Source organism: Dasypus novemcinctus, chromosome 12 (assembly GCF_030445035.2).
Source record: "Dasypus novemcinctus isolate mDasNov1 chromosome 12, mDasNov1.1.hap2, whole genome shotgun sequence".
Taxonomy (NCBI): domain Eukaryota; kingdom Metazoa; phylum Chordata; class Mammalia; order Cingulata; family Dasypodidae; genus Dasypus; species Dasypus novemcinctus.
Genome location: NC_080684.1, coordinates 84680441 through 84707286, shown reverse-complemented (window position 1 = coordinate 84707286; position 26846 = coordinate 84680441). Strand labels below are relative to the sequence as shown.

The 26846-nt window shown below is 38.1% G+C and overlaps 1 protein-coding gene and 1 pseudogene across 1 annotated transcript in view; one reads left to right on the top strand and one right to left on the bottom strand.

The window, feature by feature from the left end:
- GAS2L3 (growth arrest specific 2 like 3) overlaps nt 1-26846 on the bottom strand; it is a 56233-nt gene that overhangs the window by 26092 nt on the left and 3295 nt on the right. The window lies entirely within an intron of this gene.
- Nucleotides 531-26846, top strand: LOC101436522 (zinc transporter ZIP1 pseudogene; annotated as a pseudogene).

Here is a 26846-nt window from a genome sequence, read left to right as displayed (position 1 = left end):
AAAGAAACAGGAAATGATGGTCCATCTCAAGGTAGAGGATAAAAATACAGAAAATACCAATGAAGAAGACAAGAGTGTGGACATACCAAACAAAATCTTTAAAAAAAGATCTTAAAAATGCTCAAGGAGATGAAGGAAAGTACAGAGAAAGAACTACAGGGTATTGGGAAAACAATGAATGAACAATATGAGAGTCTAAGTAAAGAGATAGAAATTTTAAAAAGAAACCAAACAGAACTACTGGAGTTGAAGAAGACCACAATAACTGAAATGAAAAATGCCCTGGGGAGTGGGCATAACTCAATGGTTTGAGAACCTGCTTCTCATGTACAAGAGCCTAGTACCAACCCCCAGTACCTCCTAAAAATAAAAAAAAAAGTCCAGAAGGGTTTCAAGAGCAGAATGGAGCTGGCAGAAGAATCAGTGAACTTGAAGACAACACACTTGAAATGAATCAGGCTGAGGAAAAGAAAAAAGAAATATTAAAATTGAAAATAGCTTGACAGCTGTAGAATACATCAAGTGCACCAATGTATCGATTATGGGAGTACCAGGAAGAGAAAGGGGCAGAAGGAATAGTAAATGAAATAATGACAGAGAATTTCCCAACCTCAGGAAAAGATGTGAATATGCACATTCAAGAAGATCAGAGAACACCAAACAGGATAAACGAAGACAAGTATATCCCATCATATATTGATTACACTACCAAATGCAAAAGACAAGGAGAGACTTCTGAAAGTTGCAAGAGAAAAACTATGTTACATGCAAGATTGAGTGTAGATCTCTCATCAGAAACCATGGAGGTGAGAAGGAAGTGGGCTGAAATACTAAAAGTGCTGAAGGAAAATAACTGCCAGCCAAGAATTTCATATCCAGTGGGACACTCTTTCAAAAATTAGGGAGAGATTAAGACATTTTCAGATAAACAAAAGCTGAGAGAGTACATCTCCAATAGACCTGCCCTACACGAATTACTAAAGGGAGTTCTTCAGACTGAAACAGAAGGACACTAGATGGTGGTTCAGGCAGCATAAAGAAACAAAGAGCTGCAGTAAAGGTTACCAATTGGATAATTATAAGTGGCAGTATTGTATTGTTTGTTATGTAACTTCACTTCTTACTTCCTACATGTGCTAAAATGGAAATGCATGAAAAGTAAAAAATCTAGATTTTTGGACATACTATGTACAAAGATATAAGTAGTAACAAGTACAAAAACAATGGTGGAGGGACGCAGATGTGGCTCAAGTGATTGGGCAATGCCTACCACATGAAAGGTCCATGGTTCAGTTCCTGGTGCCTCCTAAAAACTGCACCAAGCTGGCGTGACGGGCAGGTGCAGCAAGCTGACACAACAAGATGGTGCAGCAAGAGACATAAGAAGAAAAACATAACAAGAGACACAACAAAGCAGGGAGCAGAGGTTCCTGGTGCCTCCTAAAGAGGACAAGCAGAATGACAAGCAGGCACAATGGGCAGGCGCAGAGACCTGATGTGATAAGACGATGCAACAAAACACACAAGAGGAAAAACAACAAGAGACATAACAAAGCAGGGAATGGAGGTGGCTTAAGCGACTAGGTGCCTCCCTCCCCCATCAGAGGTCCCAAGTTCAGTTCCCAGTGCCTCCTAAAAAAACAAAGAAGACAGACACAGCAGGTGCAAACAATGAGGGGGTGGGGAGAGATAAATAAATAAAATAAATCTTTAAAAAAAACCAACCAAACAATGGTGGAGATACAGAGGGATATAGGAAAAGTATATGTGCATGATATTGAAGTTAAGTTGGTGTTTTAGTTTGCCAAAGGGCTGCCAATGCAAAGAACCAGAAATGTGTTGGCTTTTATAAAAGGCATTTGTTTGGGATAAAAGGTATTTGTTTGGGAAAAAGTTCCAAACCAAGGTACCATCAGAGAAGCTTTCTCACCAAAGTCAGATGTCACATAGTGAAGATGGCTGCCGATCCCTGTCAAGACGCTGTCTTTCTGCACCATAGGCATACGGTTTTCTCTTACTGGGACTACTCTCTCTCTCTCTTTCTGGTCCTCAGCTCCTTGAGCCTTATGGGGGCTTCCCTCTTTGCAGCTCAGCTGTGGGAGAAACTTCTCTCATATGGCAGGATCAAATACAGTGGCTTCCTTTTCCTGTGTCTGTCTGAGTGAGTCTTTCTCTGTGTTTCCATTTGTATTCAACCCAGCAATGGGGCAGAGGCTCAATCTGAGGCACACCTCACTGAGGTTGTCCAATCAAATGACCTAAATCAATCTTATCAGGTAATCTAATCAAAGGCCCCTCAATTGGATTTAATGTAATCAAAGGCTATCACACACAGAGGACAGTTTACAAACATAATCTTTCTCTTCTTTGGATTCATAAAATAATCTCAAACTGCCACAGTTTTTATCAAACCAAATGTAATTGTTATATATTTAGGATGTTAAACTTTAATCCTATGGAAATCACAAGGAAAACAGTTGAAAAATATATCCAGAGAGAAATGAGAAGACACTCCATATGGCACAACACAAGAAAGCAAATAAATACAAAAGTATGCTTTAATGGTAGTAAGGTACAAAAACAGCCTAAGACTTACAAAGGCTAAGGGAGCTAAACGGCAGAAAAATGACTTATACTACAGACTGACTTATGTTAATAGAGTAAATTCTCCGGTCAAAAGGGAGACACTGGCAGAATGGATAAAAAAGCATGACCCAGGGAGTAGAAGTGGCTCAGGCAGCTGGGTGCCTGCCTTCCACATGGAAGGCCCCGGGTTCAGTTCAATAAGACAAACAAACAATAAGTAGACAATGGGCAGACATTGAGCAAAAACAACAAGTAGACAATGAGAAAAAAACAATGAGCAGACAACAAGCAAACAGACAAGGGAGCCATCTCAGAGGGGGGAAAAAAAGCACGACCCAACTATATGCTGTCTGGGAGAGACTTACCTTAAAGTCAAAGATACAAGGGGATTGACAATAAAAGGATGTAAAGATTTATACCATGCAAATAGTAGCAAAAGAGAACTGGAGTAGCTAAACTAATATTGGATAAAATAGCCTTTAAGTCAAAAACAGTCATGAAGGACAAAGATCATTATATATTATAAAGGGGATAATTCAACAGGAAGATATAACAATTGGAAATATATATGCACCTAACAGTAGAGCCCTAAAATATATGAAGCAAACACTGACAGATATGAAGGAAGAAATTGACAGTTCTACATTAAGAGTTGGAGACTTTAACATACCATTCTCAATAAATAGAACATAAAGTCAGAAGAGTAATAAGGAAGAATAGGACTAATAGATATATATATAGAATACTGTACCCAACAGAAACAGAATATGCATTCTTCTTGAGTATACATGGGTAATTTTCCAAGCTAGATCATATGTTGTGTCACAAAATAAGTCTCAATAAATTATAAAATATTGAACTCATAGAATATATATTCTCTGACCACAACAGAATGAAGCTAGAAATCGGTCACAGGGAGAAAAGGAAAATTCACAAATACGTGGCAATTAAACAACATACTCTTAAACAACTGTTGGATTAAAGAGGAAATCAGAAGTGAAATTAGGAAATATTTTGAGGTGAATGAAAATGAAAATACAACACACCAAACTTATGGAATGCAAGAGGAAAGGCAAATTTGTAGCTCTAAATGCTTACATTAAAAAAGAAGAAAGACTTCAAATCAAAGACCTAATATCAAAACTAGAAGAACCAGAAAAGAGACCAAACTAAACCCAAATCAAGCAGAAGGAAGAAAATAACAAAGATTAGAGGAGAGATAAATGAAATAAATTTTTAAAAAAACAACAAAACCAATAGAAAAAAAAAAACAAAAGTTGGTTTTTTGAAAAGAGCAACAAAATTGGCAGACTTTGGGAAGATGGCAGATTAGAGAGACACAGGACTCACTTCTTTCCCAGAAAAACAGCTATGAATTAGGCAGAAAGAGCCTGGAAAAAACTGTTCTAGAGTTTAGGACACCAGAGGAAGGCTGTACACCCCCCTGAAGAGAGAGGGACAAAGGAAAAGAATCTTGATGGCTGAACTGTGAGTTAAAGTTGCAGCTGCAGGTGCCCATCCCCTACCCTCAGAGCAGACAGCTTTGAATTCTCCAGCTTCTGGCTGGCACTTATGGACAGAGGGGGCCACAGGGGCCCACCTCCCAGGAAATGGTGGAGAGAGGGTTGCAGCCAAAGGATGATTCAGCTTTTCACCAACAGATTTGGTCTGCTATGTCCCACAAGCCTTCCAGGCCAGGTAGGGCCATGCCATTGTTTACACTGGGAGCTGACATGGGACTAGAGAGATCCAACTCTCACAAGCACCCTCTGTACTGAACAAGACACAGAGTGGGGTGGAATTATTTCCTACCTGGGAAAAGTGAGGGGCTGCCAGCAAAGGTTAGAGAATAGCCTCTGAGAAAGTTTGATTTGCAAGGCTCTGAATAGCCTTTAGGCAGGATCCTTTGTTATACTGTTGTGTGTATGATTGCATCAGCCAGGGTTTGATTGAGAGGGTTGCCAGAGAGTGGCATCTGCTGGCAGACCAAGTAAGTGCATGTTAGGAAATTAAAGGTGAATAAGTAAAGAGGTTTTTTCTGGCCTTTACATGCTATCATGCCAAGGCCCTTGGAAGTAGGTCTGAAATACAATACTGGATCCATTGCCCAGATTTGAGCAATTAACAGGGACAATCCTACAGATCTAGAACAAGTTGAACCAAGAATCAAAGAATGACAGTAACACACAGCCTCCCACCACTGAATCCCTATGAAAGAGAAAGATATTGAGCATCAGAGTAAACTCACCATCAGAATCAAATACCTAGACATGAGCAAAAAATTATAAGGCATTAAGAAAATGGAAGACAGAGCGGATGTGGCTCAAGTGGTTGAGTGTCTGCTTCCCACATCAGAGGTCCCAGGGTCAGTTCCTGGTGCCTCCTAAAAACAAAAGAAAAACCAAAATAAAACAAAACAAAAACAACAAAAAGCAAGCAAAACAAACAATAAAACCAAGTCAAGGGAGCTGATATGGCTCAGTGGTTGAGCACCGGCTTCCTACTCACAAGGTCCTGGGTTCAATCCCTGACCTTGGGTACCTCAGGAAAAAAAAAAAGGCTTAAGCAAAAGAATATATCAAAGCCCCAGACAAGACACCAGATTTCAGACAACTAATTAATGAGGTTCATAGAAATCTCCTAAATTAAATCAACAAGTAGAAGACAATATGGTTAAAGAGATAAAGTACATGAAGAAGACACTGATTAAGTATAAAAAAGAATTTGAAAACCTGAATAGAAAAATTACAGAGCTTATAGGAATGAAAGACACAAAAGGTGAGATTAAAAAACACATTACAGGCATACAACAGCAGACTTGGAAGGATACAAGAAAGAATAAATGATGTAGAAGACAGAACAGCAGAAATTGAAGACAGAACAGTAAGAGAAAAAAATGGAAAAAATTGAGCAAGGGCTAAAGGAGTTGAATGATAAAATGAAACACAACAATGTACATATTCATGGGAGTTCCAGAAGGAGAACAGAAGAGAAAAGGAACAGAAAGAGTATTTGAGAAAATAATGGTTGAAAATTTCCAAAAGGGACAGAAAGAGTATTTGAGAAAACAATGGCTGAAAATTTCCCAACTCTCATGAAAGAAATGATTTTGCATGTCCAAGAAGCACAATCAGAAAAAATCTGAGTAGACCTACTCCAAGACACAGAATGTCAAACATGAAAGATAAAGAAAAATTTCTGACAGCAGCAAGGGATCACATACAAGGGATGCCCAGTAAGACTTAATGTGGATTTCTCACCAGAAACCATGGAGGTAAGATGACAGAGGTATGATATAATCAAGATACTGAAAGAGAAAAATTGCTAATTTAGGATTATTTATCCAGCAAAACTGTCCTTCAACTATGAAGGACAGAAACTAAGAGACTTCATAAAAAATTTTAAAAATCACCTTTGCTGGAAGCATTAAAGGGGGCCTTATAATCTGAAAGAAAAAAACAGGAGAGGCTTGGAGGAGACTGTAGAAGGCACGACTAGCCGAAAAGATAATCAAAAGAGTAAAAAGCCAAGAAAATAACACATAACATATGAAAACCAAAGAATAAAATGGTAGAAGTAATTAATGCATTTAAAGCACTATCACTGAATGTGAAATCATTGAACTCCCCAATCAAAAGATAGAGGCTGACAAAATGTATAAGTAAAACATCATGAGCCATCCAATTGCTGGCTAAAAGAGATTCATCTTAGACCCAGGTATACAAATCAGCTATAAGTGAAAGGTTGGAAAAAGATACTTCATGCAAACAATAAGTAACCAAAAGAGAGCAAGGATAGGGGAGCGGATGTGCCTCAAGTGGTTGGGTGCCTGCTTCCTGGGTTTGGTCCCCAGTGCCTCCTAAAAAAACAAGCAAAAAGAAAAAAAAAAAACACAAAAAACAACAAGCAAACAAAAAACCAACTCAGGGGAACCAATGTGACTCAGAGGTTGAGCACTGGCTTTCCACATACATGGTCCAGGATTCAACCCTGGACCCTAGTACCTCAAAAAAAAAAAAAAAAGAGCAGGGGTAGCTATACTGATATCAGACAAAATAGACAAAATACAAAAAAGTTATGAGGGAAACGAATGTGGCGCAAGCAATTGGGCTCCCATCAATCATATGGGAGGTCCAGGGTTTGATTCCCAGGACCTCCTGATAAAAGGCAGGCTGGCCCACACAGTGAGCTGGCCTGAGCAAAGAGCTAGCCTGAGTGGAGTGCTGGCCCACGTGGAGTGCTAGTCCATGCAGGAGTGCTGGCCTGTGCAGAAAGCTGACACAGCAAGAAGATGCAACAAAAAGAGACACAGAGGAAATACAGTAAGAGATGCAGCAGACCAGGGAGCTGAAGTGGTGCAAAAGATTGAGTGCTCTCTCCCAGTCCCTGGGACCTTCTAAAGAGAAGGTTCTTCCTAAAGAGAAGACAAGCAGACACAGAAGAACACACTGAGAGCAGACAGTTGAGTGCAAAAAAAAAAAAAAAAAAAAAAACCACACATGGGGGAGAATAAATAAATAAATCTTAAAAAAAAAAAGTTATAAGAGATACAAAAGGCCATTATATATTAATAAAAGGGACAATCCACCAGAAATAAATAAGAAATCAATGAACCTAACCAGGGTCCCCCAAAATACATGAGGCAAACTCTGGCAAAACTGAAGGGAGAAATAGACATCTCTACAATAATAGTTGGAGACATCAACACAACTATCACATTGTTAGATGGAGCAACTAGTCAGAAGATCAACAAGGAAACAGAGAACTTTAGCAATACGATAAATAAGCTAGACCTAACAGACATATACAGAACATTGCACTCAAATCAGTGGGTTATACATTCTTCTCAAGTGTTCATGGATGTTTCTTCAGGATAGACCACATATTGGGTCACAAGGCAGTTCTCAATAAATATAAAAATATTGAAATGATACAAAGCACTTTCTCAGATCATAAGGTAATGAAAATGAAAATCAATAACAGATGGAAAAGTGGAATATGTGGAAGCTAAACAACACATTCCTAAACAACCAGTGGGTCAAAGAGGAAATTTTAAGAGAAATTAATAAATATATTGAGAGGAATGAAAATGAGAATACAACTTATCGAAATTTATGGGATAGAGCGAAAGCAGTTCTGAGAGGGAAATGTATAGCCCTAAATGTCTATATTAAAAAAGAAAGAGCTAAAATCAAAGACATAATGGAATATTGGGAAGAACTAGAAAAAAGAACTGCAAACCAATTCCAAAGTAAGGAGAAGGAAAGCAATAAATAAGATTAGAGCAGGAAAAAATGAAACTACGAATAAAAAACGAGAAAATCAAGAAAACCAAAAGCTGATTCTTTGAGAAGATCAATAAAATTGACAAACCCTAGTTAGACTAACAAAGAAAAAAAGAGAGAAGATGCAAATAAATAAAATCAGAAATGAAAGGGGGGGAGTTACAACTGACCTAATGGAAATAAAAAGGATCATAAGAGGATCTTATGAGAAACTGAATGCCAATAAACTAGACAACCTAGATGAAATGGACAAATTCTTAGACATGCACAAACAACTGACACTGACTCTACAAGAAATACAGGAATTCAACAACAAGCAAAGAGACTGAATCAGTCATCAAAACTCTTCCAACAAAGAAAGGTCCAGGACCAGACGGCTTCACAGGTGAATTCTACCAAGACTTTCAAAAAGAATTACCATCAATTCTGCTTAAACTCTTTCAAAAAACTGAAGAGGAGGGAAAATTATCCAACACATTTTATGAAGGGCAACATCACCCTAATACCAAAGCCACTATAAAAGACTATAAAGAGACTATAAGAGTAGGTGGATTTGGCCCAGTGGTTAGGGTGTCCGCCTACCACATGGGAGGTCCGCGGTTCAAACCCAGGGCCTCCTTGACCCGTGTGGAGCTGGCCCATGCGCAGTGCTGATGTGCGCAAGGAGTGCCCTGCCACGCAGGGGTGTCCCCCATGTAGGGGCAAGGAGTGTGCCCTGTAAGGAGAGCTGCCCAGGTGAAAGAAAGTGCAGCCTGTCCAAGAATAGTGCCACACACATGGAAAGCTGACACAACAAGATGACGCAGCAAAAAGAAACACAGATTCCCATGCCACTGACAACAACAGAAGCGAACAAAGAAGACGCAGCAAATAGACACAGAGAACAGACAACCGGGGTGGGGGAGAAGGGGAGAGAAATAAATAAATAAATAAATAAATAAATCTTAAAAAAAAAAGAGAGGCTATAAGAAAACTATAGACCAACCTCTAATGAACACAGATGCAAAAATTCTCAACAAAATACTTGCAAATAGAATATAACAGCATATACTAAAAAAAAAATTATACTCCATGACCAAGTGTGATTTATTCCTGGTATGCAATGGTGGTTCTACAAAAAAAACAATTAATATAATACACATTAATAAATTGAAGGAAAAAAACCACATGATCATCTCAAATTATGCAAAAAAGCTATTTCACAAAATCCAGCATTCTTCCTTGGTAAAATAATTTCAAAAAATAGGAAGAGAAGGAAATTAGTTTGAATGGAAAGTGCAAATAAAAAAGAAGAACAATGTGAGAAGACTTTCACTGCCTGACCTTGAAACATACTGCAAAGTTTCAGGGGTTAAAAGAGCATGGCACTGGCATAAGGATAGACACATTGATCAGTGGAAAAGAAAGAGTCCAGAAATAGTCAAAGCTACAATGAGATATCATTTCACACCTATTAGAATAGTCACTATTAAAAAGTCAGAAAACCACAAGTGTAGGAGAGATGTGGAGAGATAAGAACATTTATTCACTGTTAGTGATGCAGAATGGTACAGCCCGTGTGGAGGACTTACTATAGATTTACCACATGACCCGACAATACCACTACTGGGTATATATGCAGAAGAACTGAGAGCAGTGACCAGAACAGACATTTATCTGCACACTGATGTTCACAGTGGCATTATTCATGAAAGATGGAAACAACCCAGGAGTCCATTCTAAAGAATAGATAAACTGTGGTATATACACACAATGGAATATTATGCACTGTAAGAAGAAATGAAGTTGTAAAGCATATGACAACATGGATGAACCTGGAGGACATTATGTTGCGTGAAGCAAGCCAGACACAAAAGGACAAATACTGTTTGATTGTATTACTACCAAATATATTGTGTAACATATTGTATGAGTCAAAAAAAAAATTTATATGTATCCCATATATTAAATTGAGAAATGTCTGCTTTTATTCAACTGTATTTTCTTATTTTTAATTACTATTTATATTTTCAATTATTAAATGTACAAAATAAAGTTAAAAAAAAAAGAAATGAAGTCTTGAAGCATATGACAACGTGGGTGAACCTAGAAGACATTATGTTGAGTGAATCAAGACAGACACAAAAGGACAAGTAATGTATTTGTTCTTTTATGACTGAAATATATTGCGTAATCTCATGGAGTTAATAACTAGAATATAGGTCATCAGAAAATAGAATGAGGTTAGAGAATGGAAAGCTGAAGGTTTATCTGTGCAGAATTGATCGTTTGTTATTACTTGGAAATGAATAGAAAAGGTGAAAGCACATCATAGCTTTTATACCAGCACAACTATTATATGAATGTGACTGGTTGAAAGGGAAAGTCTAAGGTCATGTATATTACTAGAAGGAAACCTAAAAAATGTATCATGGACTGTATAACATAGTGAAACCTCATGTGAAATATGAATATGGGTAATATTACATACATAAAACCTTTTCTTTGAAACTGATCAAATGTATGCTAATGTTACAAGGTGTTAATACCAGGGAAAAATACAACAAAATATGGACAGTAGTATATAGTAAATATTAATAATCTTCCAGTAAGGATAAAAAAATAAAAAGAAATATACTAAGGGAAAGAAACTAGACACAAAGAACTACATATTGCTTACTTCACCTATATAAAACATAAGTACAGATAAACTAGGGAAATAGAAACAGAATAGCAGATATGTATGGCAGGGGAAACAGAGCGATTGACAGGGGATGAGTTTTTATTTGTTTTCTGCATATTATTATTATTATTGGAATAACAAAAATGCTCTAATAATGATTGAATTGATGAATGCACAACTATATGATTATACCAAATACCACTGATTGTACACTTTGGATGGATTGTGTGCTTTATTAATACGTATCAATAAAATTGTTTAAGAAAAAAAGAAAACTAGAGCCCAGACACATACACTCACATACATGCATGCACAAATCAGCAAATCTTTAGCAAGACTGACTGAGAATAAGAGAAAGGATACATATAACGAAAATGAGAAATGAGAAGGAGGACATTACTATTGACCCTACTGAAATAAAATGAACTATATCTGGATACTACGAACAACTGTATGCCAATAAATAAGATAACCTGGATGAAATGGAAAATTCTTAGAAATACACCAACTACCTACAATGACTCAAGAAGAAATAGAAGATTTCAACAACCAATTACTAGTAAGGAGATTGAATCAGTAATCAAAAAGCTCCCTACAAAGAAAAGCCCAGGAACACATGGCTTCACAGGGGAATTATACCAAACATTCCAAGAAGATTTAACTCCAATTCTGTTCAAATTCTTCCCAAAAATAAAAAAACAAAGCGGAGGAACAAAAAGGAGGGACTACTCCCTAACTCACTCTATGAGGCCTACATCACCCTTATACCAAAGCCAGATAAAGATATAAGAAAACTACAAACAATACCTCTTATGAATGTAGTTGTAATAATCCTCAACAAATGCTAGCAAAATAAATCCAAAAGCATATTAAAAGACCTATACAACATGATCAAATGGGATTATCCCTCATATGCAAGGTTGGTTCAGCATAAGAAAATTAATATATATTAATAGAATTAAAGAAGTAACATCTCAATTGACACTCAAAAAGCATTTGACAAAATATAGCACCCTTTCTTGATAAAAACACTTACAACACTAGGAATAGAAAGAAACTTTTTCAACACGATCACAGGCATATATGAAAAGCCCACACTAACATCCTATTTAATGGTGAAAGACTGAAAGCTTTCCATCTAAGATTAGGAACAAGACAAGGATGCCCACTGTCACCACTGTTATTCAATATTGTTTTGGAAGTTCTTGCCAGAGCAATTAGGCAAGAAAAAAGGAATAAAAGGAATCCAGAGGATTGTGGGAAGATAGTGATGGACTAACAGGCAGAGGTGAATGCTCTCATAAAAACAACAAAGAAAGAACCAAAAGCTGTCTGAGGGACCTGCTTTAGGGGTCAACAGACCAGGACAGTGTATGCAACTCCCATGAGGGTGAGGGGCAGAGAGATGAAAAAGCCAAAACGACACACGAGTTACCAAGCCCCTGTGGCGGCTGGAAAGTGCTCCCCTCCCCCATGCCCAAGATATTAAGCTGGGGTAAAACACCTGGCTCACTGCAGCTGAATGACAGGGGATCAGTTTCCTCCCTGTCAGCTGTTTCAAGGGAAAAGGGAAGGGGGGTTGGGGTACTTTTCTTTAGTGAATTCAGCTAGCAGAGCATGCTTTGAATCTCCAATCTGGAGATTCAACACAGGAACACAGGAAAGCTGAGATTGAAACACCTCTGTGGAAAGGCGTGCTGACTAGTACTATCTGCTGGCCAGCACGGAAACTGCATGGACAAAAACTGTTAACGCTGTCTGTATTCAATTCCTATGAGAAAATCTGTGCCCCACTAGTGACGCTCTGGCCTGATTGTGAAAACTAAAGCTGGACATTTTTAAAGATGGAGAATAAGTCAAACCAAATAGCAAAGAAGAGATGTAGTTTAAAAAAAAATAGGCAAGATAGAGAAATTAGACATCAGAGTAAATTCGCAAACATATTCAGATGCCTAGACATCAGCAAAAAATTAGAAGCCAAACTAGGAAACAGGAAGAGATGGTCTAGCTAAAAGAACAAACCAAATATCCTGAAAAGATACAGGAGTTGATACAATTTATCGGTGATAATCACAAAACTCCCCTAAATAACTTCAAAAAATTGAATGAAAATATGACTAAAGAAATAAAGAATATTAAGAAGAGACTGGGAAAGCATAAAGAACAATTTGAAGGCCTGCAAAGAAAAGTAACAGACCTTATGTGAATGAAAGACATGATGGATGAGATTAAAAATACATTAGCTATATAATGTCCAGCATCTGTCCCTGTAATATCATTTAGGACAATTCCAAATCCCAAAAATGCCCCACATCACATCTCTTCTTCCCTCCCCCTGCCCTCAGCAACTATCATGGCCACTTTCTCCACATCAATGCTACAATTTCTTCCATTACTAGCCACAATAGTTCTATAGTAGAATATCAGTAAATCCATTCTAATCCGTATTTTATTCCTCCATCCTGTGGACCCTGGGATGGTTATGTCCACTCCACCTCTATATTGAGAGGGGGTTTAGATCCCACATGGGTGATGATTGCAATTCTCCTGTTTGTAGTTGTAGGCACTCTTGGTTCCCTGGTGTGGTGGTCGACCATCTTCACCTCCCTATTAGCAGACCTGGGTAAGTCCAACAAATCAGAGAGTAGGAGTTGCAATTCTGCTGAGGCTCAGGGACCAGATGGCAAATGGACAGTCCAGACATTCAAGTTTCCTGAGTATACACCAACCCCAGTGCCAACCACAGGTCCATTAAAAGTGACAGAAGAGGCATGTGTGGAAAGGTCACATCTGAGTCCAACTTAATCACACTCAGGAACACAAATTCCAAAGTAGGACCAACTGACCTGCCATAACCCACTGAATGGACTAGGGGGAGAGTGTAAACTACAATGTAAACTATTATCCATGTGGTGCAGCAGTGCTCCAAAATGTGTTCACCAAATGCAATGAATATGCCACAATGATGAAAGAGGTTGTTGATGTGGGAGGAGTATGGGGGGGTGGGAGGTATATGGGAACCTCTTCTATTTTTTAATGTAACATTTTTTGTGATCTATGTATCTTCAAAAAACTACAATAAAAATGATGGGGGTGGGGAGTGGGGTATATGGGAACCTCTTACATTTTTTAATGTAACATTTTGTGTGATCCAGTAACTTTCAAAAAAAGATAATTAAAAAATTAAATTAAATGTAAAAAATAAAATATATAGAACTGAAAAAAATACATTAGAGACACATAAGAGCAGATTTGAATCTCTTGGAGACAGAATTAGTGATTTCAAAGGCAGAACATCTGCACTGGAAAAGATAGGTATACAGAAAGAGAAGAATGAAAAAAATGGAAAAGGGTCTCAGGGAATTGAATGACAATGTGAAACACACATACACATTATCGGTGCCCCAGAAGAAGAGAATGGGAAAAGAAGCAGAAAGAATATTGGAGGAAATAATGACTGAAAACTTCCCAACTCTTACGAAGGACATAAATATCAATGCCAAAAAGGACAATGCACCCCAAACAGAATAAATCCGAATATACCTACCCTGACACACCTATTATTCAGAATGACAAATATCAGAGATAAAGAGAGGATTCTGAAAGCAGCAAGAGAAAAGCAAAGCATCACATACAAGGGAAATTCAATAAGATTAAGTGCCAACCACTCATCAAAAACCTCAGAGAAGAGAACAAAGTGTTATGATGTATTTAAGATACCGAAAGAGAAAAATTGATGGCCAAGAATTCTGTATCTGGCAAAGCTGTCTTTCAAAAATTAGAGTGAGTTCAATGTCTTCACAGAAAAACAAAAACTGACAGAATATGTTACCAAAGGTCAGAATTACAAGATACTAAAGGGAGTGCTGCAGCCTGAAAGGAAAAAAAAAAAAAAGGGTGAGAGAATTGGAGAAGAGTTTAGGAATCAGGAAGTGTAAACTAAAGAATAAGCATACAAAAAAACAATATGACGAGAGCCAAAGGACAAAATGGATGAAGTAAGTAATGCCTTCTCAGTAATAACACTAAATGTTAATGGATTGAACTCTCAATCAAAAGACATAAGACTGAGGGAAGCAGATGTGGCTTAAGTGATAAGTTCTCTGCCTACCATATAGGAAGACCCAGGCTGGATACCTGTGTCCTCCTGGTGAAACAGAAGAAGAGAAAGCATGCCTGCACAGCGAGCCAGTGCCCGCATGGCAAGTTTAGTGCCTGCATGGTGAGCCAAGTGCCCATGTGGCAAGCCAAGTGCTCACGCAGGAAGCCAGTGCCTTCATGGCAAGCCAAGTTCCTGCACAAGTGCCCACGCGGTGAGCCAGTGCCCATGCAAGTGAGTCATGCAGCAAGATAATGATGCAACAAAAGAGAGACAAAGGGTAGAGTCAAGGTGAAGCACAGCACAGACCAGGAGCGGAGGTGGCTCAATTGACAGGGAACCTCTCTCCACATCAGAGGTCCCAGAATCAAATCCCAATGATCTTAGAGAAGAAAGAAGACAAAAAAAAGGAAATTAGATACAGAGGATCGCACAGCAAATGGACACAGACAGCAAAAATAGTAGGGTGGGGGAAGGGAGAGGGAAGGGGAAAATAAATAAACAAATAAGTAAATATTAAAAAAAAAAGGATATAGACTAATAGAATGGATAAAAAATATGAGCTGTCTATATGTTGTCTACAAGAGACCTACCTGAGACATAAGGACACAACCAGGTTAAAAGAGAAAGATTGGAAAAAGGTATCCCACACAAATAGTAACCAAAAACAGCTGGAGTAGACCAGATAAATGTAAAATAACATTATACAACATGAACAATAATTACTCAGTGCAACTGGCAAATTGTTCCTAGATCGGTATTCTGTAATTTTTTAAATACCAAATAAATCCTTGCTTTTAATTAAAGAGGACTGGAGAAGACCTATATTTTTGGATACTTCGTTTTTCTTTAACCCTTTCTTATTCATACTCTTTACTTAAAATAATCTATCTGGATCAATAATGATTTAGCATGACTACTGTTGACAAGATTTTGAGTTTTTCTACCTCATAAAATTGTGAGTTGGCATTTCATTATCTGCTATAATTCATTCCAGTAAGATGTGAACCATTCCCAAATAGGAATTTGATTATCTAGAAAGAATTATGGCCTAAATGGAAATTAAATAACTAAACCAACAATTTATTTCATTCTTAGAGATTACTATGTGCATTAGAGGTGTAATATAAAAATTAGAATTGTTATCATTAATTTCTACTATATTTGAACTTTTACATTTATAAAGTTTTGTTGCTGTGCTATTTAATTTTATAATTAATTATATTAAATCTAATCTGGTCTTGCACTCTCTTTTAAAATTTGTAATTTCTTCTATTTTTCTATTTATCCTACAATTTTACAATAAAGAACTTTTTTTGGTAAAGAACTCTTATTTTTTAATTGTATTCTTTTGAAGATAAATAGATCACAAAAAATGTTACATTAAAAAAATATAAAAGGTTCCCATATACCTGACACCCACCCACCCCCACTCCTCCCACATCAACAACCTCTTTCATCATTGTGGCAAATTCACTGCATTTGGTGAATATATTTTGGAGCACTGCTACACCACATGGATAACAGTTTACATTGCAGTTTACACTCTCCCCCTAGTCCATTCAGTGGGTTATGGCAGGATATATAATGTCCAGCATCTGTCCCTGCAATATCATTTAGGACAACTCCTAAATGCCCTCACATCACATCTCTTCTTCCCTCTCCCTGCCCTCAGCAACTACTGTGGCCACTTTCTCCACATCAATGTTACAATTTCTTCCATTATTGTCACAATATTAGAATATCAGTAAGTCCACTCTAATCCATTTTTTATTCCTCCATCCTTTGGACCCTATGATGATTGTCCATTCCACCTCTATATTGACAGGGGGCTTGGATCCCACGTGGTTGATGGATACAACTCTCCTGCTTGCAGTTGTAGTGTGGGATTCACCATCTTTACCTCCCTGTTAGCTGACCTGGGTAAGTCCAACAAGCTGGAGGGTAGAAGTTGCAATTTGCTGAGGCTCAGGGCCCAGATGGCACATGGACAGTCCAGACATTCAAGTCTCCTGAGCATACACCAACCCCAGTGCCAACCACAGGTTCATTAAAAGTGAAAGAAGAGATATGTGTGGAAAGGTCACATCTGAGTCCAACTCCATCACACTCAGGAACACAAATTCCAAAGTAGGACCCATTGACAAGGCACTGAATTCCAGAGCCATCTGCCATGAATAGCCAGAAATAGCAACTATGTATAGCAGGGGAAACAGAGATTTGAGAAATGAGGGCTTTTCTTATTTGTCTGGGTTTTTTTTTTTGTTTATTATTATTGAAATAATGAAAATGGTTTAATAATGATTGAAGTGATGAATGCACAATTATGTGATTATACCAAATACCATTGATTGTACACGTTGGCTAAATTGCATGCTTTATTAATATGTATCAATAAAATTGATTTGTTTAAAAAAAAAAGAAGGAATCCAGAGACAATCAGCAAAAAAAATGGCAGCAGGATAAGGAGCTCCTAGAGTCAGCTCATGCTACAGGGCAGTTAGTAATCACCCAGAGCTATCTAAAGCTCCTGTTTGGGGGCTCCAGGAGATCAGAAAAGTATCCTGTAATGTTCCTGAAGGAATGGAAAGAGGAGACTGCCCTTCTGCAGAGAAGATTCATAAGTAGAGTGCTCCATGCCCTGGAGGCCTGTGCTCATCCTCCACTGGCGGCACAAGCTGCCTTGGGACCTATTCTATTGCTGGAATTGGAAGCTCCACTTCCCAAAAATTGGGAAGAGACAGTTGGCACCAACTTCAACTACTAATTAGTAAATTTGACGGGCTAAAGTATAATCCTAAGAACAGCTAAAGTTTGAGCCTATCCAAGTCAGAAAGAGGCCAGTAGCCGCCATTTTAACACTGTCCCTGGCATGAGAGGAAGTGGGGTAAGCTGAAAATCACAGTGCTGGTAGGGACCAGCTTCTTTCCATCCCGACTGGATTTGCAGCTCTAGTACAAGCCCCAGCCCCACCTCTGGCAGGGAGGAAGCTGGGGGGACCTATGCCAGTCTCTGGGAAAATACAGTCCACTCTGCAGAGGCTGGTGATCATCCTACTCTGGCAGTGCAATCCGCCTCAGGAGCTATTCTGTGGCTGGAAGTGGAAGCTTCATTTCCCCAAAACAGGGGAGGAAGAGACGGTCAGCCACCGACTTCAGCTACTGATTAGTAAATTCAGCTGACTAAAGTATAACCCTAAGAACAGCTGGAGTTTGAACCTGTCCAAATGAGAAAGAGGCCAGGAGCTGCCTTTTTTACTCTACCCCCAGCATGAGGGGAAGCCAGGCTGATTGAAAATCACAGTGATGGTAGGGACTGGCTTCTTTTACCCAGATTGGTATGTAGCCCTAGCCTAGGTTTCAGCCCCACCTCTAGCAGGGAGGAAGCTGGCAGGTCCTGCACCAGCCTCTCCAGGTAACTGCAGGTTCATTCTGCTGGCACAGACTGAATAGTAAGAAGTCTACTGTGGCAACTGCAGTCGTTTTGGAACTGCTAAGGAGAGATTACTGCCCACATCTGCAGCTCCATACCAGCCCCAGGTAGGGGAGAAAGGGGCTTGAACCTTCCTCAGTCTCACTGGGCAACTACAATCTAGACCTGTCTTGACTTGGATTATTACACATGGCTGTGTCTCCTTCCCTACCCCTGGCAAAGGAGAAAGTTGGGAGAAGCTTCATTAGTCCCTGGGGCAATGAGGGAAGCTTTAGCCTGCAAGCTTGCAGTACCAACTACATCCTTGGCTCCTACTACACAACCAGCAAGGGAGAAAGGGCAAAAAAGCCCTAAATTAAAGGGAAAAACAGCACCCAGAATACATACATCAAGAAAGCCAGATGCCAAAACACCAACAAAAAATCACAATGCACACCAAGAAACAGGAAGATATGTCCCAGTTAAAGGAACAAAATAAGCCTCCAGAAGACACAAAGGAGTTGAGGCAAATAATCACAGATGTTCAAACAAATCTCCTTAATAAATTTAATGAGATGGCTAGAGATTAAGGATATTAAGAAGACATTGGATGAGCACAAAGAAAAATTTGAAAGCATACATAGAAAAAGAGCATATCTTATGGGAATGAAAGGTACAATAAATGAAATTTAAAATATACTGGAATCACATAACAACAGATTTGAGGAGGCAGAAGAAAGGATTTGTAAGCTTGAAGAAATGGCCTCTGAAAGTGAACATACAAAAGAACAGATGAAGAATGGAAAAAATTGAACAAGGTCTCAGGGAACTAAATGACAGCAAGAGACATGCAAACATATGTGTAATGCGTGTCCCAGAAGGAGAAGGGAAGGGAAAAGGGGCAGAAAGAATATTTGAAAAAATAATGGTAGAAAATTTCCCAACCCTATTGAAGGACGTAGATATCCATGGATATCCATGATATCCGTGTTCAAGAAGAACAATGTACTCCAATCCAAATAAATCCAAATAAACCAACTCCAAGACACATACTAATCAGATTGTCAAATGCCAAAGATGAAGAGAGAATTCTAAGAGCTAGAGAAAAGCAATGCATCACATAAAAGGGATACCCAATAAGATTAAGTGCCAATTTCTCATCAGAAACCATGGAGGCAAAGGACAGTGGTATGATACATTTAAGATACTGCAAGAGAAAAACTTCCAGCCAAGAATCTTATATCCAGCAAGATCGTCTTTCAAAAATGAGGGCAAGTTTAGAATATTCACAGATAAGCAGAAACTGAGAGAGTTTGTAACAAAGAGACCAGCTTTGCAGGAAATATTAAAGAGTGTGCTATAGTCTGAAAAGATAGGAGTGAGATGCTTGGAAGAGCATCTAGAAATGAAGATTATATCAATATAAGGGTCTAAAGAATGGTGAAAATAAAATATGACTGATAAAACCCAAATATTCAGGAATAAACTTAACCAATGATGTGAAATATTAGTAATCAGAAGACTACAACTCATTGTTAGAAGAAATTTAAAAAACAGCCTAAATAATTGGAAGAATATTCCATGCCCACAGATTAGAAGATTAAATATCATTAAGTTGTCAATTCTATTCAAATTGATAAACAGATTCAATGCAATCCAGATAAAAATTCCATCAGCATTTTTAAAATAAATGGAAAACACAATTATGAAATTTATTTGGAAGGGTAAGGGGACTTGAATAGCCAGAAACATCTTAAAAAGGAAAAGTGAAGTTGGAGGACTCACATTTCAGGACTTTAAATCATACTACCTAGCTACACTGTTAAAAACAGCATGGTACTGGCATAAAGATATACATATAGACCAATGGAACTGGATTAATGGTTGAGAAACAGACCCTCACATCTATGGTCAAGTGATTTTTGAAAGCCTGTCAAATCTACCCAGCTCAGGTAGAACAGTTCATTCCACAAATGGTGCTGAGAGAACTGGATATCAATAGTCAAAAGAAGGAAAAAGGACCCCTATCTCACACCTTATACAAAAACTAACTCAAATAAATCAAAAACCTAAATATAAAAGCAAGAACCATAAAGCTTCTAGAAGAAAGTGAAGGAAAATATCTTCAAGACCTGGTGGTAGGTGGTGGACTCTTAAAGGAGATAAGAGGTGAACTGAGATGGAATACTGATATTTAATGTATGCAGAAGTTTTAATTAACTTTACTGTAGAAGTGTGGAAAAGTATAAAGCTGATGGTAGCACATTATAGTAACAGCTGGTTTATAAATGGGAATGGGGCTGAAAAAGGTAGTCTAGGAATGTAAATGCCATTTGAAAGAAAGCTAGAGAATAATCTAGGGACTGAACAACACAGTAAACCCAGAGGAGGATCAGAACTGTGGTTGATGGTACAGATGCAAGAGTGTCCTTTGTGAGCTAGAGCAGATGTACATCACTATTGCAGGGTGGTGTGAATGTGGAGAAGCAATGGGAAAAATACAACTGGACTGTGGTTAACAGCAATAATGTCATATTCATGCATCTATGCCAAAAATGTACTGTGCTGATAATGGGGGAGTATGGAAAAAATGTGCCAAATGTACACTATGGACCTGGAAATATTCTGATGATATTATCTCATAATATGTAACAAATGTTCTTCCATGGTGTGGTGTGGTGTTTTAATAGAGGGCTGGTGTATGGGAATTCTGTACATGTGCATAATTGTTTTTTTAAGTTTACAACTTCTGTCATAAAAAATATATTTACAAAATAATATAGGGTGGGTTGGGAGGAAAATACACCAAATGTAAGATAAGGACTATAATTAGTAGTAAGATTTTGACAATATTCTTTCATAATTTGTAAGAAATGTCTCACAGCAATGCAAGGTGTTGGTGGTGGGTTGATGCATGGGACTCCTGTACAATGTTAGGCATGTTTGCTTTTTAAGTTCACAACTTTTACTATACACTTATTGTTTATGTATATATAAATGATATAATAATAATAGTAATAAAAGGCTGGGTTGGGGGGGAAATACACCCAATGTAAGATACTTTGATTAGTAGTAATATTTTGAGGATTTCTTTAATCATTAGTTAAAAATGTTTCACAACAATGCAAGGTATTTGTGGTAAGGTGAGGTATGAGAGCCTCATAAGATGTTATGTATGCCTAGTTTGTAAGTTCACAACTATTGCTATACACTTATTGTTTATGTGAGTTTATATATGAGTGATATACTTCAATAAATTTTTTAAAATATATTTTTTAAAAAAAGGAGTCCAAATTGGAGAGGAAGAAGTAAAGTGTTCCCTGTTTGCAGATGCTATGATCCAATGAACAGAAATTCCTGAAAATTTCATAACAAAGCTTTTGAAGTTAATGAATGAATTTAGCAAAGTAGCAGAGGACAGCATCAATATCCAAAAATGAGTAGTGTTTCTATACATACATAAGCGATGAACATTTGGAATAAGAAATTATATGTATATACAACAATTACTAAAAGAATCAATCGTCTAGGAATAAATTTAACCAAGAATGTAAAGGACCTGTATAGAAAAAACTACAAAACATTCCTAAAAGAAATTAAGATATAAATAAATGAAAGGATATTCCATGTTCATGGATTGGAAGACTAAATATCATTAAGATGTCAATACTACTGTGATGGGAAGCAGACATGGCTCAGTTGATAGAGGGTCCACCTACCATATGGGAGAGTCCAGGGTTTAATCTATGTGCAGAGCTGCCACATGCAAGGAGTGGCCTGCCATGCATGGTTGCCCCCGTGTGGGGGTGCCCCACATGCAGGGAATGCACCCTGCAGGGAGAGCTGCCCAGGAGTGGCACCACACACACAGAGAACTGATGCAGCAAGATGACATAACAAAAAGAGATGCAGTTTCCTGGTGCCACCAAGGGTGCAAGCAGACACAGAAAAGCACACAGCGAGTTGACACAGAGAGCAAATGGCAGGGGGGGAAGGGGAGAGAAATAAATAAAATAAATATTTAAAAAAGAAAAAGAAAAAGAAAGTGATAAGACTTGTTTTAAAAAAAAAAAATACTGTCACGGTACGGATAATGTGTCAACTCAGCCAGGTAATGGTGCCCAGTTGTTTGGTCAAGCAAGCACTGGGCTAATTGTAACACAAGGCATTTTATGGACATTAATCCTCAGTGAGCTGATTGCATAGATGGCTGGTTACATTTACAATCAACTGAGATTACCGTCAGCAATGAGTGACATCACATTCAATCAGTTAAAGGTCTTAAAAGGAGAAATGATTTCAGCATTCAGAAAGAGAATTTCCATATTTGCTCTGGACACCCTGAGGAACTCAACAAGGACCTTCATCAGAGTACCTGACTTGCAGCCTGGCCTATGGAATTTGGACTTGTGCATCACCACAGTTGCATGAGACAATTCTATAAAATCTTATACTATTTAAAGATATCTCCTGTTGGTTCTGTTTACCTAGGTCACCCTGACTAATACAGAGGCACAAAGTAATTTATAGATTCAATGCAATCCCAATAAAAATTCCAACAACTTTCTTTGCAGAAATGGAAAAGCCAATCATCAAATTTATTTGGTGGGGAGTGGATGTGGCCCAAGCAGCTGGGTGCCTAACTACCACATACAGGTCCTGGGTTCAGTTCCTCCTAAAGAAGACAAGCAAGACAGCAAGACAATGAGCTGACTCAACAAGATGACATAGTGATATAATGCAACGAAGAGATACAATGAGGAAACACAAGGAAAGATACAACAAGCAGGGAGTGGAGGTTGCTCAAGTGATTAGGTGCCTCTCTCCCACATAGGAGAGCTTGGGTTCAGTTCCCAGTGCATCCTAAAAAGAACATGAACAGAGAGCAGGCAGTGAGCATAAATAATGAGGGTGGGGAAGAAATAAATCTTTTTTTAAAAATTCATTGAAGAAAATTTTATATGGTATTGTAAGGGTTCTCCAATAGCTAATGCCATCTTGAAAAGAAGAATGAAATGGAAGACTTACACTTCCTGATCTTAAAATTTCCTCAGAAAGCTAAATATAGAACTACCATATGACCCAGCAATCCCACTACTAGATATATTCCCAGAAAAATTGAAAGGAGGGGCTTGAAAAGATATTTCCATACAAATGTTCACAACAGCTTTATTCACAATTGCCAAAAGATGGAAGCAACTAAAATGTCCATGAACCAATGAATAGATAAATAAAATGTGGTATGTATACACAATGAAATATTATTTAGCCATAAAAAGTAATGAAGTCCTGATATATGCAACAACATGGATGAATCTTGAAGACATCTGGGTTTGTGAAATAAGCCAGACACAAAAGGACTAATATTGAATGACCTCGTTGATTTGAAACAATTAGAATAAGTAAACTCATATAGTCAAAATGTAGAGTACAGGTTACTAGGGAACAGGGTGAGGATCAGGAATGGGAAGTTAAGGTTTAATACGTACAGGGTTCTTATTTGGAATGATGGAAATGCTTTGGTAATGGATGGTGGTGATAGCAGCACAACATTGTGAATGCAATTAACAGCACTGAAATTTATACATCTGAGTATAATTGAAAGGGGAAATGTTAGATTGTATGTAAGGTAACAGAATTTTTAAAGTATTAAAAAATTCATGGAACTACAGTACACAGTGAATCCTGAGTTAAACCTTGGACTTTAACAGTACATTTTTAAGTGTGCTATCATCAATTTAACAAATATTCCACATTAGTACAAGGTGTTGGTGGTAGGGTGGTGTATAGGAATGTATTTTATGCACAATTGTTCTGTAAACCCACAACTCTTAGAAAAAAGAAAGAACATTCACAGTTTAATAAAATACTACATGTTATTTGCATATGAGTACTTGTTCATTTGTTGAGAGTATTCACTTTTTTATTTGAAATTTTCCTTTTGCATTGCTTTGCAGAGATTCAACCTGAATAACTTAATCTTTATATGAGATAGAATTATTTATTTACCATAAACTTTAGTGGAACAATTCAGTCTAAACATTTTAAAAGAACTTGAGAAAACCAGTTTGCCTCTATATGCAGTAGACTAAAAGACTGCGTGGTACAACACAAAGTGTGAACTCTAATGTAAACTACGGGTTATAGTTAATAGTAATATGATTATAATATTGTTTCATTAATTGTAACAAATGTAACACACTAATGCAAAATACTAATAATAGGGAAAACTACATTGGGGGAAGGGGAAATAGGGGAACTCTACTTTCTGCATTTTTGTGTAAACCTACAACTGCTCTAAAAAAGCAGTGAAAAACATATACATACACAAATACTAATATAAAGAAATGTTAAGAACAACATCTAAATGTCCATAAATAGAAAACTGCCCAAATAACTTATAGGGCACTCCTACAGTGGACTCATTCACTATATGAATGAAATTTACTGAAAGAATAAAGTAAGAGCTATGTCTAATGACATGATAAAATGTCCATTACATGTTATAAAGATAACCGCAACCTGTGGTTCCTGGAAGCAATTTTTTTTTCCCTAAATTGTGTTTGTAAAAAGGAAAAAAATCTTTCAACAAAAATAATTTAACGCTTGGAATAAAAAATATTAAGTCACCTATCACAGTAAAAGTCAGTATGTTTAAAACTCTTTAAAAAGAGAGCCCTTCACCATACCTAAATACTATACTTTCTTAGGGAGAAGTTTATGTTGAGTTAGTAGTAGAGAAGTCAGCACTTCAACAGTATCCAGTATATGACTGATGGTCAAAATATTATAAATTCCTAAGAAGCTGCTAGCAGTAAAGGAAAAATTACACATATGTATCTGGTATAGTTTTTACATTCTAATTCTTTCTAAATTAACAATTCATTTATGAAAAGCATGGTAACTTTCTGTTAGCCAAAACACTGCAATGATGTAATAAATTGAAAAAAGTTTTGAGTTTGTAGGGGAAACACTAGAAGAAATACAATATAATCATTATCTCTGTCTTGTAAACATTAATTACTTCTGAGGCATTTTTCTATGGCAATTAAATTCCAATTAAAAATAGGGAAAGTTAATGTGAGAAACTGACAGTCTCTAGTTTCCTAATCTCCTAAACTCTATCAAATGGCTCATTATATATATAAAGGGATATCTAATATCAAAGTATGGACAGCAGCAAGTAATAGAAAATTATACATATACACATACACACATACATACATATGTTAATGTAAGAAAGATATAACATTACATTTTTTAAAAGATTTATTTTTATTTATTTATTCACCCCACCCACCCCCATTGTTTGCACTTACTGTTTGCTTATCATCTTTTTAGGAGGCATGGAGAGCCAAACTGGGACTTTCCATGTGGGAAGGAGGTACCCAACTGCTTGAGCCACATCTACTTCCCTATCATTACATTTTAACCTTCCTAAACCTTTAATCAAGACTCAGCTTGAAAAAAATTATTGAAATAACTGAACTTTCTTCCCTTATCTCCAACTGAAATTGAGAAATTACAGAAAAAAAAAATAGAATGACTGCTTAAGGAAAATATAGTGAGCAATTTAGCAGAAACTAAATGGGGAAATAAATATCAGGAAACACTCCTGAACCGACCAATTCTCCAAACCTCATCAGACTCATTTAGTTTTTTACTCAAAGCATGTGTATTATTGGCATTATTCTCTTACCACACACCTGATAACACCGTCACAAGCCTGTCATTATTTTTTAAGTCAAAAATTATTCAAAACAAATCCATAGCCAGGGCATAAATGAAGCTGGGTCATACAGACAACCCTGTGCAGGGAATGTGCTTAATGCTAGGAATACAAATGTAGCAGTAGATTGAGTTATATACCCCAGAAAAAAAAACACGCTAATTTTAATCGACATTACTATGGGTGTGAACCCATTGTAAATAGACCCTCTTGAAGACGTTTTAGCTGCTGGTGCTCACCTCGCCTGTGTCTGGTGCCCATCTATGTGCTGTGCCAGTCTGGAGCAAACCAGGAAGGTTCAACCTCCCACCAGAAAGCCCTGAGCTTCACAGCTGCTTCGCAGGAGGTGTCTTTCTGGCCACCTGTCTCCTGAACCTGCTGCCTGACTGCTATAAATGAGGCCTTGCAGCCCTGCATGTGACGCTCCAGTTCCTCCTGCAGGCATTCATCCTGGCCACGGGCTGCTTCTTAGTGCTGGTGATGGAGCAGATCACGCTGGCTTACAAGGAGCAGCCAGGGCGACCACCCCAGGAAGAGACAAGGGCTTCAGGGACCAGCAAATGGTGGGCCACAGCAGTGGCATGATGGGCCAGGGATCCCAAAGGTAAGCGGAGTCCTGGCAGCGCCCTTGGCCCTGCATGCCTGTGTCCTGGTCTTCCCTCTGGCCCTGCACTGTGTTCAAGGGACTGGTGGTGGGGCTGCAATGAGACCGGACTTGGGCCATGGAGCTGTGCCTGGCTCTGCTGCTCCACAAGAGTATCCTGGCAGTCGGCCTGTCCCTGCAGCTGCTGCAGAGCCACCTGCGAACACAGGTGGTCACTGGCTATGGGATCCTCTTCCCATGCATGACACCCCTGAACACTGAACTCAGTACAGCTCTGGCAGAGTTGGTGGGGCCACTGCACCAGCAAGTCTAGTCTGTGCTAGAGGGTATGGTGGTCGGTACTTCCTCTGGATCATCTTCCTGGAGATCCTAACCCAGGAGCTGGCCACTTCTGAGCAGAGGATTCTCAAGGTCATTCTGCTTCTAGCAGGCTTTGCCTGTTTCCTGGTCTGTTCTTTATCCAAGTCTAG